The sequence below is a fragment of the Anoplolepis gracilipes genome, chromosome 6 (assembly GCF_047496725.1).
Source record: "Anoplolepis gracilipes chromosome 6, ASM4749672v1, whole genome shotgun sequence".
NCBI classification, from domain to species: Eukaryota; Metazoa; Arthropoda; class Insecta; order Hymenoptera; family Formicidae; genus Anoplolepis; species Anoplolepis gracilipes.
In genome coordinates, this window is record NC_132975.1 from 3,365,800 (window position 1) to 3,386,032 (window position 20,233).

The window sequence follows — 20,233 nt, forward strand, 5'->3', positions numbered from 1 at the left end:
TATAAGGATTTTAATTTGCAACGAATTTAGCTGTGGAAAACGTGTGATCGCGTTGATTCACGTGACTGAAAATGAATAGAACGGATTATGAGAATTAGTTTAAAATTCGAAAGTATAATTCAGATATAGAGGACATATGTAATTAAATAATTTTGATAAAATACTGAATAAGTATAAAGATATTGAATATAATTCGAAAAATTATAACAAATTATTAAATTTATGAATGAAATAGTTGAACATCTTCTATGTTTTATGTTTATTCATTATTTTATTCCTGCGCAATTTTTATTATCTAAATTATATGAGAAGGACACATATTCGTCAAAATAGAATTTCAGCTATACTTTTTACTACGATTGTACGTATAAAACATTTATAAAAATATATGTTAATTTCGATTTATAAATCTGTTTATAAATTCATTTATAAGTGTTGTCAAGAATTTATTGATAAACAATGGCGGACATCTTAAGATTTAATAAAATAAAAAATGCAAATTATGCACATATATAAAGTATGTATTTTGCAAACATACATACAAATTTAAAGAACACTTAAAAACACAAGAAAACAATATCAAAAACATTTTTTATTCATTAAAGTCTTTTTACTAGCTAAATCGTCTACAATATTGGAAAATATGATTCAGAACAGAAAATTCTCAACATTTTTTCCTTATTAAAACATATAAGCTAAGAAATATATACGAAAGCAGTTTATGTTATTCCAATGTTACATAATGACATGTGACGTATATACATATATAGTGAACGTCAAATGAAGAAACTGCAGAACATAGTGAGCTGTCCAAGCGCGATCACATTTGCTGAGAAGATCGAATTTATAAAGAATACAAAAAAATTATAATAATTACAAACAGTGAAAAAAGTAAAAGTGGATATTATAGAAAAGTGAAAAAATCCCCGTGTTATTTCAAAGAATCTAAAACTATTGAGAATATAAAGTTAAGACTATTATATATACTCAAGAAATTATGAGCATTATATAACAGAATACTGAACAAGATGTAAGTATCCACAACACCTTTAAAAAACAAATGAAATTAAAAAGAGAAAATTTTTTATATAAAATTGATATATAAGATTTTTTTATATAATTTATTCTAGAATTAAAAAAAAATTAAAACCTGTTTAATTAATTTTCTTTTACAGATTAATTTTGTATTCCTTAGAACGTGAACATTATTTTTACATAGAACAATGAAAATATTCCTTAATATTTTCCTGATGATTGCAGTAATGGCCATTGTGATATCATCAGGTATCTGCAAACCAACAGGCCCTCAGAGATTACAGCCAAGCTCTTGCCCACAATGTGACAATAATAATGAAGTACGCCACATAACGTCTCTTAACAATGAAAACTTGTGTAGATAATCATTAGTTTAAAATTTTATTTTTTAATCTGAATGACGAATAGAGATAAAACATTAAGCTTCTATTAAACCAAAATAAGAATAATAAATTATAATGTCTATATACAAAACTGCGAGAGACAGAAGCAGAAATATTTTAATATTTTTAAATTTACAGTTTACATATTCTTTCGTCCTTTTATTTTCCATATTTGTTTACAGGAGACTAATACTCAAAATACAAAATATGAAATAGAAAGATTCGACGAAAATTCCGTGATTTTCCCTCGATGGTTCTTCTCGAATTAGTTGCAGGCTCACAAATCAATATCATGAGATTAAGTCACTCACTAATTCAAGAATTGCTTAATAATTTCAGTGAAAAAGGAAACTAATATGAAATAATAAAATAATACTTTATAAAAAATAAATTTTAATTTTTTTTGCTAATTCCAGTTGTTTTGTTAATATGTACCTGTTTTGTAAAAATATGCTTCAAGTATTCTACAATTAATAAATTAATTCAATCTTTAGATCAAATTTTTCAAAAATCACTCTCGTAATTTATTAATATACTCATTATCAGTCTAATTATATTCTATCAATAAACAAGAAATAATTTAAGCATTTTGAAATATAAGCAAGTTAGTCATAATTACCTATGTATCCTTGAATTGCAGTTGTATCTTAAAGATTGTAATTTCCCGCTTGTTTAAAAAAAAGTTTATAATACATGAGAAACATGATATGCTGGTTTTTCCATAATAATTTGTACAATCATAAAAAATTAAATAAATAGTTAATACTGCTTAGGAGAGTCGTAATCCATGTTTATTTGCCGAGACCATCAGACAAAAATAAAAACTGGTAAAAATATGAGCAACAAAAAGATTGAGATGGCAGAATATTACAAAAGAATAAAAATAAGAAAATTAATTGCCATTAAAAAAATACTCTAGCAGTATTAAGAACAAAAACTGTTAAAACTTAAGTCATAACCATTATAAACGATTATATTCAACAATTACAGAATAAAAATTGTATGCTATCTGTAAAATCTAGAATATAAAAGAATATAAAAAGAAAATTAATTTAAATATAGAACTTAATTTAAAATTTCGCGAAAAAATTTCAAAAATTGTATAAAAATATGCAGATACAGATATTTGCAATTTATTTTGCTTCTTTAAAATTATGAAGGAAATCGCAACCATTAAGGCAACCATAAATTCTTTATGTTTTTATAATAATCGCATGGTAACGAATACTCATGGAAAATGTCACAAACGGTTTTAACAACAAAAACATTTAATTGTCAATTAACACATAATGTAAATGCCAATCCTAAATAAGATAGATTACATTAAGTGTTACAAGTTCATATCAAGGTTTGCATATAGGTATCGTAATATACATATGTAACTATGAAAATAAGAAAGATTACATAAATACACATTATTTATAATATCTCTAATAATTAACATGATGAAATGGATGATGAAATTACTATAAATATTATAAGTTATTATAATATATATATATATATATATGTATATATATGTATATATACACACATATATATTTTAAGTGTAATAAATTCAAACTATTAAATGTTATTTTATATTGTTTATTTTATTAGATAGTTTAATCTTTCAAAAAATCTACAATTTTGGCTATTTTATTAGTTTATTATTTGTAAATTTGAAAATTTTTGCGAATTTTATAATTCAAAAATCTTTAAATAATACAATAAATGATAATTAATGAATTTGAGAAATACAAAGTAAATAACACAATAAATGATAATTAATGAATTTAAGAAATGGAAATTAATAATTAATTTTCATACTAATGCAAATTATTTTATTATTCATCACATCTTATAATTGATAAATGAAATAAATTTAATTTTTCAGAGATTATTTTTCTTTGATGCTATTATATATATATTAGCATTTTGTATAATTATTATTTTATGAATATTATATCTAACACAATAAACAAGAATTCAATTTCTCAAGTATTTGAAATATATGCAAATCAAATTATAAGAAAATTATAAATTAAAAATATAAATAAATATATAAATTGAATCCTTATTTATAATTTATATTGAATAATAAACTACACTAGCTAAAATGCAAAGAAAGAATTATGGGAATTAGTTTAAAATTCGAAAGCGTAGTTTAGATGTAAAGAAAATATGTAATTAAACAATTTTGATAAAATACAGAATAAGTAAAAAAATAATAAATATAATTCAAGAAATTATAACAACAAATTATTAAATTTATGAATGAAATATATAGTTGAAAATCTTCTATGTTTTATGATTTTACGTCACTGCTAAAAGTTTTCCATTATAATTCAGAAAATTCGAAAATTCTACGAGATAAAGCAATTCAGAAATTAAAAAATTTCTTCACTCTAGGTATCAATAAAAGATAAGATCCTGCGCAATTTTTATTACCCAGACTAGGTATACGAGAAGACATATATTCGTCAAAGTAAAATTTCAGCTATACTTTTTGCTACGATTGTATGTATAAAACATCCATAAAAAATATATTTATTAATTTCAATTTATAAATCGGTTTTAAAACCCGTTTATTCCACCGGTTTTATAATTGGATTGGATTAGTTGTTTTTCGGAGAGGTGCAGGGGGCGGAGCAGATACTCTACCCCGCCTATGCATTTAATTTATTACATTTAAATAAATAAATCTGCCAAGAATACATTTTATAAAATGTACATGTTACCGAAAATTACACATACCCTAATTCGTAAAAAGTCTTTTGTTTATAAATTTTTAATAAACAAAAATAGTTAAAAGATTTTGAAGTTACACAGAATCATTATCTCGATAACATATGTCAAGATCAAGGTTATAAGAAGAGTGTTTCTTAAGGTTTATCAAATAAAAAACTAGAGATCAAGAAGCTATACAAGCATTTTATAACAATTGTGTGGAATAATTACAAGTAATTTGTACAGCATTATATTAAGTAAAATTAAAAGAATCAGAAATTTATATGTAATTTACTCCTTAGAATTACAAAAGTATAGGAGAAACTCATTACAACTTATATTTGAGATTGAATCTTGTTCTCTTTTTTCTTCTTTTTTAAATCGCAAAGAATTCGATAAAAAATTTCCACTTTTACAGCATTATAACAGTATTTCTAGTTGATTTCTTGATAAATCACGCTAATAGCAATTATTGGGATATCATTAAGAATATGTAAACATAAAACCACCGCATCTACTACTGCTGAAGCTACTACTGCTGAAACTTTTGCCGACATTATCATTAGTGAAATTATTCATCTTGATCCTATTACTGATAATATTTATCAATCCATTCAAATAGCTGAATGGTGATCAATATTATCATCGGATTTATCGCGAAGTTGCTGTAAAAAAGCCTTCAAGACCTTACTCACAAGGAAAGGGTTGGAAGTGTCCTCCTCCGATTTTAATGAGTTTTGAATATGTTGTAGTCTAGGTCAAAATAGGAGAAATGTATTTTTTTATATGTGTTGTTACGGCCATTAAGGGGGTGAAACACCCTCTTAAAAAAAAATCGGTTTTTATATTTCTGAGCGAATACCGTCAAAACAATAAGAGATATAAAAAAAAGTTTCCAATAAAAGTTTTATAGTTTTTAATGTACTTTAAAACTGCATAATCAGATTTTTCAAAAAACGAGTAAAGGAATTAGGATTTCGAAAAATATGACATTTTACCGATACGATTGATTAATTTTAAAAATATGAAATAAAATAATTGCATACAGAAGAAATAAATAACTGAGTTTATATGATGAAACTATCGAAGAAAAGATCCAACTCCAATGACTTTGACTTAAATTGTCAAACTCATCACCACCGCCAATGAAAGCAGAAGTGGCGTAGAGTGGACTACATTTCATGGAAAGTTGAAACTCCATGTAAAATCATGCAATGGTGGGCCTCATTTCGTACTGAAAACAGAGGTAGTGTAGAATGGACCTCGCTTCGCATAGAAAGTTAAAAATCCAAATGGAACTGTGCAATGATAGACCTTCTTTCGCACTGAAAGCAAAGGTATGGAGTGGACTTTGCTTGGAAAATTGAAAACTCGTGTGAAACCGGTTAAATTGACGAGTATAGTTTCTCATAAGTTTCCATGGCAGTAAATGGGAAATATTTCTCCAATGCCTTTCTGTTGAATTATGTTAATTTTTTTTTAGGAGTTTTGCTCCTCCCCTGTGCCCACATGTTTGACTTATTACATATAAATAAATAAATCTGCCAAGAATACATTTTATAAAAATGTACTTAATGTCCAGAAATTATATGTAATTTCTGAAATTTTTTGTTTATAATTTTTTAATAAACAACAAGCGACAACAAAAATTGTTGAATGGTTATTCAGGATGTTGACCTTGACAATATGTATCTAAATCAAGATTATTGAGGCTGAGTTGTTTTTTCATAATTTAATTTAATGCTTTAATCGTGCACTTAATTTTAAAGTTCTCATTTTTAGTGAAAAAATACGTAATATATCTACGTAAGATCAGAGGAACAGAACATGAAATATGACAATGGATAAAAACACATCTGTATCTTTATTTCAATCATAATTGTTTTACGAAAACAAAGTCTCTCTCTCTCTCTCTCTCTCTCTCTCTCTCTCTCTCTACTATTTTTTCTTCTTATTACATTTAAGACATAATTTCATTTTCAAAATATCTGCAAGCAGTGTACTTGTCAAAATCTATATTCAACTATTCAACTCACTTTTTTGAAAAGGTGACCCACTTTTTGTGCAAATATTTGAACATCAACTCTTTAGTGAAAATTTAGCAGCGATGCAATATTCCATCATAAATGCAATAGCAATAAAAAATGATATTAGGTCGATGCATAAGTTTTTGCCAATGCGAATAGATGGCTATACGCATGCGTTAGTGAAATTTAACGATCAGAAATGTTTTTGGTTTTTGTTGACTTCTTTACATTGACCAATGAACTAAATTCTATACTGGAACGGCTAGTCCTTTGTTTGAAAATGTGAAGCGCGAGAGCGAAAAATCTGCCATCTCTCTCTTTTTCTAATATTGTACTATCTGAACTAAAAAACATTAGCTTATTCAAATGTGCAGTATTAACCTCCACTACAACCGGCTAATAAGTATAGTATCAAAGAAATTATAAAATGGAAAAAAAGACAAGATTAACAATGTAATACTATTGTACAATAAATAATTATATGAACTATAAACAATATGATTTAGAAAATAGAAAAGATCATAGAAAATCATTAGCCAATCAGAATTTGCTAAACAAGGAGGGAGATGGTAGTTTTTTCCCTCTCGCTCTTCACTTTTTCAAACAAAGGACTAACCATTCCAGTATAGGTTAGGTTAGGTATAGGATAGAGTTAACTGATATTGACATTTATGCACAACAAGCTGTAGATATGTCAACATAACTTTACATTTAATATGATTGAAATGGAGATACAGAACATATTCGCCACTGCATTTTGTTTTCACCAAAAGAAAAATACTGCTGATTCACACACAATCATTGTGAGACTTATGGTAAAAATATTATAGAACCGTTAGAACGTCTATGGTTTTTCGATATCAGTGACAAAGAACACTCTGCATGTCCTGCAATCGTGGGAGAGGACGGTTTACAATCATTGCATGCATGGGAAAAATTGTAAAAAAACAAAGGAAAATACTTTGATTGATTTGTGTTGTATCAATTTTTTTTTTATTTTAATATAGAAAAATTGCAAAAATTGACAAGAACTTAATAGAAATGTGTCGACTTAATAGAAATATTCTCTGCGTTAATATATTTTATATTAAAATTCATGTATTTCTATATTTATATTAAATTGAATCATATACATATATCTATCCGTTTATTTGTTTTCAATCTTGGCCTTTACAATACCATTTAACTTGTTATAAATACATTAAATAGTTTAATTTATTTTTATAAATTATTATATCTAATATTAATAATTAAATTATTTAATTTAAATTAATAATTTATTATTAATTATTAAGTAATTAATGATTAATTTATTATTAATTATTAAGTAATTAATAATCTTTAATTTTAATGTAAGTTATAAATACCTAATTTTAAGAAAATAAAAATATAAATTATTAAATTTATTATAATAATTAAAATAATATATTATACATTATATTATGTAATAATATAAAGGCTTGTAGCAATCTTACGTCAAATGAATACAAATGTGCAAAGTATGACATAAAAGCACAGGCACATAAATAAAGCAAAGTGTTCAAATATTTGTTTATGTTTACGTATATATACATATATATATATATATATACATATGTATATATAAATAAATTATATATATATAAATAATAATAATTATATATATATAATTTATTTATATATACATATGTATATATATATATATATGTATATATACGTAAACATAAACAAATATTTGAACACTTTGCTTTATTTATGTGCCTGTGCTTTTATGTCATACTTTGCACATTTGTATTCATTTGACGTAAGATTGCTACAAGCCTTTCTCCGCGACTACTCAAGACCACACTTACTTGACATATGCGAATAAATCTTAAATAATAAATGTTTTGAAATCAGAGAAATGTGCTGGGAAGAATGAGGAAAAATAAACTTTTCTTAAAATAGTTGTTTAACGTTGTCAAAATAAAAACTACACTGACAAGTTCAACATTTTTTTTAATTTTTCTAATAAAACTGAATTATTCATCCAAAGAATAGTTTTGTCACACATTATATTTAAAAATATATATAATAGTTTTGCAAGTATTATAAATTGACAACATATATCCGAATTAATAATAATTTATTTAACGTTTGTTAAATATTATACCTCAGATACCATAATTTTCATACTTGTGTAAAAGAAGATACACTAATATACTTTTATAACCATTTTTTTTTCAATAATAATAATAATAATGAAATTCACATATGTAATCAAAAGAACAGACTACAAATAATATATAGCAAAAACATAATAGTATGTGTTTGTCTTCCGAAAGGATAAAGTACGTCAGTATAATAAAACATCAGTTTACAAAAACAAAAAATAAAAAAAATTGTGTGTGATAAATTCAAATGGCAATAAAAAAGCAATATTTTACAAAGTAAAAATGACATATGATAGAGTTCTATAAAGAGTTGTGTAAACATCATTAGTTTAAGTATAGAAAAGGATAAAATAAAAATAATTGTAAAAAATATAAAAAATTAAAAAAAATATTTATTAAAAGAAAGGAAAATTTACACATGTGTATTTATTAAGCTTATTGTTTAAATAAGAATAATATAATCGGCAATAAAGAGCAGGTAAGAGTCATGAACAATCGGAATGAGTAATAAATAACGAAAATTATACAAATTAAAAATTAAAAATTAAAAATTAAAAATTGTTAGATGTAAATTATAAATGAAATTACAGAATTTATGAAAAAAATTTTTTTCTCTAAAATATTTTTATAACACTTAATCATACATAAGTCCCAATAAATATCTGTATCTAACTATTATTATAACAATTTATGTTACACAAAAAACGTAAAATTGCATGAACAAAAATACTACAAATATTAACAATAATTAAAACTTAAAGCTATAAATAAAAATACACCTAATTAATTATAATGCGGACGTTTCGAGCTCAAATTTGAGTCTTCTTCAGCGCGATAATTAAATTATAATAATACAAATTTTTTACATGAAAACATCAATAATAAATACATAACCTTTTAACTAAGCCTTCGACTTAACTCGCATAAAATCATCTTCGATGAGTGTGTATTAATGTTTTATCAGAGAGCGGAGTCAACATTAGATTGAAGTCACTGACTTGGTAATATTGTTAGTGGAAAAACAGTGATCGTTGCAATCTGCAAAATTGGTGAAGTTTAGACTTGAAATAAGTGAAAAACTGCATATATTAATCACCATTCACTAACTGTTGGACGGTCACTCACTCTTTTAACAATATTTTGTGATGGTTGATAGTACTTTGTTGACTCAACTCCTTGTGCTGTGGAGGTCGCTCGGATAGTGTCAAAAAATGATACAAATTATCTGTTTATATAATGTTATTGTTTAAAATTATTATAAATTTATTGTTTAAAAAAATTTAAAAAAAAACAGATAATATCCCAAGTAGCACACGTTCAAAAATGTTTCTGCGGAATATTTTAGTACCGGCTTTTGAAAACGTTCTGATTAATTAAAATGTCCACTCAAAAAACATTAAGGGAAACGTCATTTTCTAACAAAAAAAAACGTTTAAGAAACTGTCAAAATACGTTTTTTTTCCTTTCTTTGTGAAAAATTTGTTTATTCATAGATTCAATAAAATAATGCATGTATGGATATAATCCATCTATTTTCATCATGTTCTGAATCTCTTGTCGAGATTACATCAGAAGTCAAACTTACAAAAAAGACATAATTTAAATTATAATTTTTAGTATCTGTTCTTTTTTAGGTTTTATATACATGTTATGAAAACTTGAGTACGAGTTATTTAAGTCTGAACACGCCACGTAGCGGCAAATAAAGGAAACGTATATTATGAACACGTATATTATGAAATAAATCTTTTTTGTCTTATCGAAAAAATGATCAAAAAGACATCTTTTCGTCGACTAAAATTAATTATGACTTTTAAAAAACATCTTTTAAAAAATGACTTTTTTTGTAGGTAGAAACATATCCTTTTAGACATCTTTTAGCCTTATCAGAAAGATAACTTAAAAAAAAAAAAAAACATCTTTTCGTCATCTTTCAGTTTTCTATGCTATCTGGGAATCGTCTTAATAAGTACAGTCTTAATAATGTGTATATATACATATATATATATATATAAATTTGAATTAAAAAATTACTTTTTGTTCTATTTATAGAAACGTAAAAAATACATTTCGTAAACCATGATTTTAAAAATGTTTCTGTTGAAACGTTTCTTATTGATACTTGACGGTTAAAAAATATTGAATACGTTTAGAAAACATTTATAAAACGTACATGTGTTACCTGGGGTGCTTATCGTTATTTAATCCTATATATTTATAAAAATCGTGAAGAATAATCTTAGATGAAAGTATTCTTTACTGTTCTCCTGATGATCACTAATGAGCATTGTAATACTATTGGGAACATCTTATTTTCACCACATCTCCTGGCAACATTTATTACAAGCACTCCTTACATATCGTAAATGTTCTTGCAAAAACGCTAGAGAAATAATTCTTGTGGAACATGTAGCAAGCCGTTATAATGGCAAAATAATACACGCAGTTATCAATTTCATAATTAAAATTGTAACTAAATAATTGCAATAAGTAATAATTTCATTATAATAAAATATTAATTAATATATCATAATGTAAAAGTGCAAAAGAGGCAGATATAAGCATATATATTGCATATACATGAATCATTATTTTATATTATATTATAAAATTAATTACAATTCTTGAGATTATTAAAAATATAATTGTTTAATAATTGTATTTCTTATTCTTAAATGCATTCTTTTATATAAATCTTTGTTTCAATATCTTAAATAATATGTTGGAAATCCACTAAATTAATCAATAAATTTATTATTTTTTTAATAAAAATTTATTAAGAAACTCTTATTTATTATAATCGCGTAGTTTTACTCTTTAAATATATAAATAATTTTCATTGAAAATATTATTATATTACTTATATAACAGTCATATCACGACATTCTTATGTCTACGAAATATCTATCAATATGTGATGAAATGATCATATCTAATCGTAAATGTGCGAATTCACGTGTGGTACGAGATTATTCTGATATCGAAGTAAATATAATCATTTCGCGGAAGTGAATGTTTCTGTATTATAGCTATCTGCTATCGATATATATCAATCTTATTTTGTAATGTTTTCTAACATATAAACAAGATAATAAGTTGTTACGTACATGTATAGAATTTTTATAACGTAATCCTCAGATTCTATTAAAACGACTGCAAAATTTCGTCTTTTGCGATACTGCTTCAAAATGAGATTATTCGTAAATATATTGTACTGATAATAATGGTATTGGTGAGCATTGTAATTCTGCCTAGAAATTGTTAGAAAGAGTTTACAAATCACGTTTACAAATATTTTTTCAACGATAATATTGCTTTCTTATTTATATTAAGGGGATGCTGGATTACAGACCGAGTTCTAATCTAACAAAACAATATATTTGCTTAATATAAAAGTTGCAATTTATATACATAAAATAAAATAGGTTCTTCGAGGTCAGAATTCCATGAAAGAATATTTGTGAACTTTTAGAAATGAACTTAGAAGTCTAGATAAAACAAATTTCGTTACAGAAAATGTTGTTGCCGTAAAACATTTTCTGTAACAAAATTTGTTTTATCTAATCTCCTAAGCTCATTTCTAAAAGTTCACAAATATTCTTTCATGCAATTCTGACCCCGAAGAATCTATTTTATTTTATGTATATAAATTGCAACTTTTATATTAAGCAAATATATTGTTTTGTTAAGTTAGAACTCGGTCGGTAATCTAGCATCTCCTTAAGATTAAAAATTATTGTATGTATGTATATCTTGATAGTAAACATAGTTTCTTAAAGACAGTAGTATAATGGTTAATAAAACAGTTTTGTATTCACAACAAAATTCACTTGGGCGATTAGAAGAATATAAACATCGTTGTCGAGCAAATGACGGGCGATTTGCAGACTTTATTTTCGTATTGGAATTTAGCAGCCAAATTTATGAATCAAAAGAAAAAATTTACAGGAATTTGAAGAAATTAATGAAGAGCGACGAATAAAAAATTGACAAAAATTTCGTAAAGGAAAATATATCTAAATATTAAAAGAAACTGGGAATATTTGAGATAATCAGAAAAAGTGACTTGAAGATTGAAAGATAGAAACAAATAATACTTGAATCGAGGTTGAGATCTTTTTATTGTTTCTTGTGATATTGCTCGAAAATGAAATTTCTCGTGAAAATTCTACTGATATTATCGTGATATTGGCGGCCACTATGATTCTATCTAGAGAATCAAAAAATACAGAAGAAATGTGGATATCTATAATTCCAATAAATAACATATTGTATCACAGAATTATTTTTGCTCGGAAAACTAACGGAAAGATCACCATGAAAGATACCAAGTAGCACATATTCGTTTCAAAAACGTTTCACAAATGTTTCTGTGAAACGTTTTACAACCGGCTTTTGAAAACGTTTCTGATTGGTTAAGATGTCCACTTAAAAAACGTTAAGGGAAACGTCATTTTCTAACAAAAAAAACGTTTAAGAAACTGTCAAAATACGGTTTTTTTCCTTTATTTATGAAAAATTTGTTTATTCACAGATTCAATAAAATAATGCATATATGAATACAATACATCTATTTTCATCATGTTCTGAATCTCTTGTCGAGATTACATCAGAAGTCAAACTGACAAAAAAGACAATTTAAATTATACCTTTAGTACCTATTCTTTTCGGCTTTATATACATTTTATCAAAACTTGAATACGAGTTATTTAAGTTTGAACATGCCACGTAGTGGCAAACAAAGGAACACGTATATTATAAAATAGATCTTTTTGTCTTGTCGAAAAGATGATGAAAAAGACATCTTTCCGTCGACTAAAATTAATTATGACTTTTAGAAGACATCTTTTAAAAAATGACTTTTTTTGTAGGTAGAAAGATATCTTTTAGCCTTGTCAGAAAGATAACTTAAAAAAGACATCTTTTCGTCATCTTTCAGTTTTCTATGCTATCTGGGGATCGTCTTAATAAGTATAGTCTTAATAATGTGTATATATATATATATATATATATATATATATATATATATATATAAATTTGAATTAAAAAATTAATTTTTGTTCTATTTATAGAACAAAAATTCTATTGTTTTATTTATAGAAATGTAAAAAATTCGTTTCTTAAACCATGATTTTAAAAATGTTTCTGTTGAAACGTTTCTTATTGGCTTGACGGTTAAAAAATATTGGATACGTTTAGAAAACGTTTATAAAACGAACGTGTGCTACCTGGGATATGTTATCAAAAATCATTTAGCGTAAAAAGTACAAGATAATTATTAAAAACACTAGACAAGCTTGTATCCAATGCTACATTAACGCGGAATAAATACAAGCTTACTGTTTTTGCATTTATTATGAATTTCATTTATCTTTCATTAAAACATAATTTTAATTTTTTTCCTGCATAGCGCCATACATATATAACATATCAAGATCCATATTTGTTTTATAAATAATTAAATTTCGTAATATTTATAATAACAAAAATTTCGTAATATTTATAATAAAAATTAGTATAAATAATTAAAATTCGTAATAGTTCATAGTTCTTTGTCTTTTCGAAACCATTGTAAGATTGATTTTAAGATTGTGTGATTTCTTGCTTATTACACTTACATAATCGAAATAACGTAAATGATAGCCTTTGAATGAGTTAATTGCAAAATTACTTGCTAAAACCGAACAGTCAAAACTGAGAACGTAAAATCTCTAAAAAAAAATAAAAAATTTATATTTAATGTGAAAGTTTTGCGTAAATAAAATATTTAAATACAATAAAATTAAGAAAATTTGAAGTAATTAGAAAAAACAATTAGAAAATAAATAAATTTGAATTCTCTCTCTCTCTCCTTTTTCTCTAAATACATTTATCTTATTAATACTAATTATTATTATTTATTAATTAAATAATATTATTATTATTTAATTTACAGAAATGTTACAAGCTTACTATATGTTAAATTCTATTTACCGATACATCTTTTCTTCATTCGCATTTAAATATAATTTAGTTATATTTTTTTCGAATTATGAATTACATTTTCGTTTAAGTTTCTCGATAATTCTATTTTTCAAATAGCTTACAGCATATCAAAAAATAATATAATTATTATTTAACAATAACTAATGACTTTTTATAATAGTTATAATAGCTGTAGTTTTTCGTTTTTTTTAAAATAATTGTAAAATTTCTTAATTTTTTTTACAGTGTTTACATAATTAAAGAAATATATAAATAATTATTTCAGAACGAAGAGATTGCAAAGTTGATTTACTACTTATTAGAACCGAATCAAGTTGAAATTGAAAATAGTGAATCTATATAGAAGAAAAATTAGAAGAAATTAAAAGAATTAGGTGGATAATTAACAAATAAAGTTTTCAGGATAAAGAAAATTTTATAAATAAATAAAAGAAAATTAATAGAATTTGAAATAAATATTTAAATTTGAACTTGCAATTTGAAAAGGAATGATTGAAAAATAAAAACAAACAATATTTGAACTTCAATTTTCCAATTTTTGTATTTATTTAATTTAAAGCGCGAGTTTTGCGGCATTGTTAAACAATGAAGTTTTACGCAAACATTTTGATAATTGTGATATTGGCGGTTGTAATTCCACCTGAAACTTATCAAAAGCAAACATAAAAACATTGACAAATGTAACAGTTCCTTTAATTAACGGAATTCAATATCAGCATCATACATATTACGGACATATCTTAACAACTTGTTCAGAAGTCAGAAGAAAGATCAATATGGAAGATGTCGACAAGTCCTTAAATACGCAAAGAACATAAAGTAATTGTTAAACATATAAAATCTAAATGTAGTCTAAATGTATCTTATTAATACTAATTAATACTATTAATTAACAATAATAAGTTTACAAAATTGTTGAGCCTACTCTCTCTCTCTCTCTCTCTCTCTCTCTCTCTCTCTCTCTCTCTCTCTCTCTCTCTCTCTCTAGCTGTATTACTTTATTACTGTGTGTAAAACAATGAACTCAATCCTATACTGGAATGGCTAGTCCTTTGTTTGAAAATGTGAAGAACGAGAGGGAGAAAACTACCATCTATCTCTTTTTCTAATCTTGTACTATCCGAACTAAAGAACATTACATTATTCAAATGTGCAGCAATAACTTCCACTACAACCAGCTAATAAGTATGATATCAAAGAAATTATAAAATGGAAAAGAAAAACAAGATTAACAATGTAACAATATTGTGCAATAAAGAATTGTATGAAACTATAAACAAAATGGTTTAGAAAGTAGAAAAGATCATAGAAAATCATTGGCCAATCAAAATTTGCTAAACAAGGAGGCAGATGGCAGTCTTTTCCCTTTCGTTCTTCACATTTCGCAAACAAAGGACATTCCAGTATAGGATAGAATTCACTGGTGTGAAATGTCATTAGGTAAGAGGTCTGATTGTGAGTAGTTCAGATGACAAGAACAGTAGAAAAGCAAAAATCTTGGGTTCGATTCCCGATTCAGCCGCTCGTGCCTCACATATTTATCGAGTCCGCAAAAATTTTGTTTACAAACAATCATTTTTTGGACTAAAAGATGTTGTGAATCCCTTACGCAGACAGTTGCTACCACAGATGGATGATTGCTACAACGTGTCTGAGCCAGTGTCACCCTCCACTATACACACTCCTGTTTCATTACTAGTATCTATCTTTTAAGGATGTTTAGTACCTGTTTTTAAAAATATAGGAATTTAATAAAATTTGCACAGATTGTTCTGATACATGTTCAGAGACTTATAAAAAAACCTAGAATTGATTCACTGAAGCAATCAAAAGTTATAAGGATTTTAATTTGCAATGAATTTACCCGTCAATATTATTATAAATATAATTATATTGTGGATCTAATTATAAGTAAAAGAATTAATATAATTTTTTATATAAATAAGTATAAATATGATTATTTCTGTCCTTTTTAATTTTCTTAAATTGATACGATTACAGATTTTCTATCTTATAAAAAACCTGTGATCGTGTTGATTTAAGAGCTAAAATAGATAGAAATAATAATAGGAATTTATTCAAAATTTGCAACCGTATAGTTTAAATATAGAGGAAATATTTGATCACATAATTTTGGTCAAGTACTGACTAGTTCAAAAGATATTGAATATAATTTTCTCAATTTCGTCCTATTATCTGAGATGACATATTATTTATTGTGAAAACGTGGCAACATAACATTCAGCTGAGCCTTCTTTTGACATTTTAAATAACCTATTTTTTCATCTGAAGAAGCCTCTATATACAGACGTGTAAGCGAGAAGCCACTAGGCCTCATATGTCAATTTATAATTTGACCAACTTATGAAACATTACCATGTTGCCACATTTCTTTCTTCTCGGAGAAATAACAAATTATTAAATTTATTGAAGAACTAGTTAAAAATCTTCTACATTTTGTCATTATTCACTATTATAATTTTTATTCTGACATTTTAAATTACTTTGTACGAGTAAATTCTTTTATTTTTATAATTCAAATTTTGTGCTGTAATGTTGAAATCGAGGTACCGTCAATGATAAAAGTTTCTCATTATAATTTAAGAAACACGAAAAAAAGCAACAGAAGTTGGAAATAATAAGATTTTATGCAATCTTTATAATAATCATATATTAAGATATATGAGGAAAGTATATATTTGTCAATTTCGACTACTTTTTACTCCGATTGTAGGTGCTAAACATCCTTAAATACTTTATAGCACATTAAAAGTATAATATATAGTTATTATTTAGGTAATGGTTTTTTGTAACAATCATAATTTCTTCAAAAGTGATTGTAAAATTTCTTAATTTTTTACTACGCTTATATAATCGGAGAAATATAAATGATAACCTTTTGATGAAAAAATTGTAATTCATTTGTTACTTACTGGAACCAAACCAATCGAAATCGAAAACAACTAATCCATGATGTAAAAAATACTAAGTGTAATATTGATGTGCAGTGGTAAACCAATTACAAATTTGCCCAAAAAATGCCACAGGCAAATTGGAGAATAATTTTGCAAGTGGTTGATCAATCAGAGATTTGCTCCAAAATTGTTATTATGCAATGGTACGCCTATTTTTACATTATGAATTAATTTTTAAAAAAGAAGAAAATTTCTAAGAAATTAAAACAAATAGATGGATAATTAACAAATAAAATGTTTAAATAAATAAAAAAGTTAATAATATTTTGAAATAAGCACAGAAATAAAATTGAAAAATAGGAATAAACAATATTTGAACTTTAATTTTCACAACAGTTGTATTAAAGCATCTCACGTTTTATGGAATTGTTGAAAAATAAATGCATTATTAAAAATTTATATATGTATATATTTCATTAATTTAAATTTTTGAAATATACAAACAAAATTTAACACTTGGGCCTTTTGTACGAGTAACTGGAATGCTTTTTACTTGTAAATATTGTAGAATTTATGAAAATTTTAATTTTTTTGTTAATTTTTCTTGATTTAAACAAAAAACAGATAAAAGTACAATTTTTACTTGATTTTTAAGTAACAATTACGCTTTAAAAATGAATAATGATTGAAGAAACGATAGAAGCATTTTAAAGTGCTAATTTTTCTCTTTAAATTGCTTTTTTAATGATTGTTGTACGATCATTTTTTCACTAGGTATAAGCGTTTAAATTCAGTAACTCGCTTTTGCTTTAATAATGAATATCTCGGCGAAGAAAAAATCGTAGAACGTTAAAAAAATTAATTAAAGCTAAAATTCTGCTCTTTAATATACAATTAATGAAATAGTGCTACAATTTTTTTTTAATTCGGGTATTCTTGGACAAACTTTTGAAAAATTTGTTCAATCAACGGATGTCGCTTTCTTACAATGTAATTTTGTAACAAATAAAAAAAGAAGCTAAATTCATTTAAATATTCTAAAACTAGAAACTTCAAGCTTTAAAACGCTTTTTTATTGATCTTATTGATCTTATTTTTAAGGAAGTTATAACTATTTGAAAATTTAACTTTTTTTATATGGAAGAATATGTAGGAAGTGTATATATGTATTTTATTTTAAAAACTTGAGGTGATAAACAATTTTTGCGGCCAAATTCATATTCAACATATATAATTACATACGAAACTACTCATAATTCTTAAACATCTTTTAATTCTTAATTTCGCAGGCCTGTAATAGCCTGTATTAAACTATAAAATCTACAGTACATATATTAGGGATGGGAAAGTTACTTTTAAAAAATAACTTACTGCTACAGTTACAAAAAAAAATAATAACGCCGTTATCACTATGTTACCAAAAAAAGTAACTGTAACGGTAACGGCGTTACAATAAGTAACGGGTTACTTTCAAACCCTGAATATACATATATACATTATATAAGGTGTCCGGTAAAGATTGAATCAACGTTCGTGAGTGGGTAAAGCGCATTAAACTGAACAGAAAAGTCCTTTACCATTTTGCGATTTTTGCAATAATTATTGTGAAATTAATTTAAAAATATCGACTAATTCGCGCCAATATATTAGCGCTCTGCGAAAAGAGACAGCCCGCTGTCAGACGGTCGCCTAGCAACATAACGAAAAGAGACAGCCCGCCGTCATGTGGTCGCTAGGAGCACAGCGAGAAAAGCCAGCCCACTGTTACACGGTTACTATGCGTACAATTAGCAACGCGTGACAGCGGGCTGGCTTTTCTCGCCACGTGCTAATATTCGCACGAATTAGTCGATATTTTTTAATTAATTTCTCAATAATTACTGCAAAAACCGCAAAATGGTAAAGGACTTTTATGTTCAGTTTAATACGCTCTACTTGCTCGCGAGCGTTGATTCAATCTTTACCGGACACCATGTACATATAAATGTACCTATATATACAGGGTGTCCCATTTGATTAGAATAGCCAAATGTCTGGAAATCATGTTTTAGAAAATAATGTTTCAAACAAAAGTTATTTAGTTATCTAAAGTGCAGCGCGCGGAAGTTACATCGAATTTACACTTCTATTGTGCACATATACATATATACAGCAAAAATGTAAATTCGACTCTGCAATCTTCACGTGGTAAACCTTAGGTAATGCTAATGTCATTAGCACTATAACTTTCAAGTTTTATAACTCAAAAAGTATTCAAGAGAAAATATTTTGTTGTAGTGTTTTGAAATGCGCGATCGTGGGAGTTGTGTCTGGTCTCTGTGCCGAAGAACTCACGGGTTCAAATCCGATAACAAACATCGAATTTATTCAAATTTATTCAATCGCCACTTCTCGGAAGGCAATGGCAAAACCATAGATATTATCTTGCTGCTTTAATTTAAGTCGTTCAGAACTGACGTTAAAATTCTAAATCTCATATAATTGTACATCGTAGAAATAGATGTAGAGAGTCACCACCTTGACAAGAAGAAAGAAATGGAAAGAAAATCGTGTTTAAAAATGCTTTCGAGATAAACTACAAGAATATGCAAGTAAAAATGAGTTTTTGTTTAAAAAATTGAAAGTGACCTTTATGTAATTTTCAAACGACTATTCAAGGTCAAACCAATGGCACTATTTTATGTCCCTCTTCGAGCCAAACAACTTTTGTCTGAAACTAATAACGTCAAGAAGAAAGATAAGATCCAGCGCCTTCCCAAGTTAGCAAATATTCGTTTCATAAACGTTTCACAAATGTTTCTGCGAAACGTTTTAGAACCGGCTTTTAAAAACTTTTCTGAATGGTTAAAATGTCCACTTAAAAAACGTTAAGAAAAACGTCATTTTCTAGCAAAAAAAAAAGGTTAAAAACTCATAATACGGTTTTTTTCCTTTATTTATGAAAAATTTGTTTATCCACAGATTCAATAAAATAATGCATGTATGGATATAATCCATCTATTTTCATCATGTTCTGAATCTCTTGTCGAGATTACATCAGAAGTCAA

General features: G+C 25.9%; 1 protein-coding gene and 1 long non-coding RNA gene across 3 annotated transcripts in view; one reads left to right on the plus strand and one right to left on the minus strand.

Moving 5' to 3' along the window:
- LOC140667296 (uncharacterized) overlaps positions 1 to 20,233 on the minus strand; it is a 154,663-nt gene that overhangs the window by 80,857 nt on the left and 53,573 nt on the right. The window lies entirely within an intron of this gene.
- Positions 797 to 1,935, plus strand: LOC140666783 (uncharacterized). Its single transcript, XR_012046848.1, has 3 exons — positions 797 to 1,030; positions 1,176 to 1,355; positions 1,601 to 1,935. It is a non-coding gene; the product is annotated as an uncharacterized lncRNA (long non-coding RNA).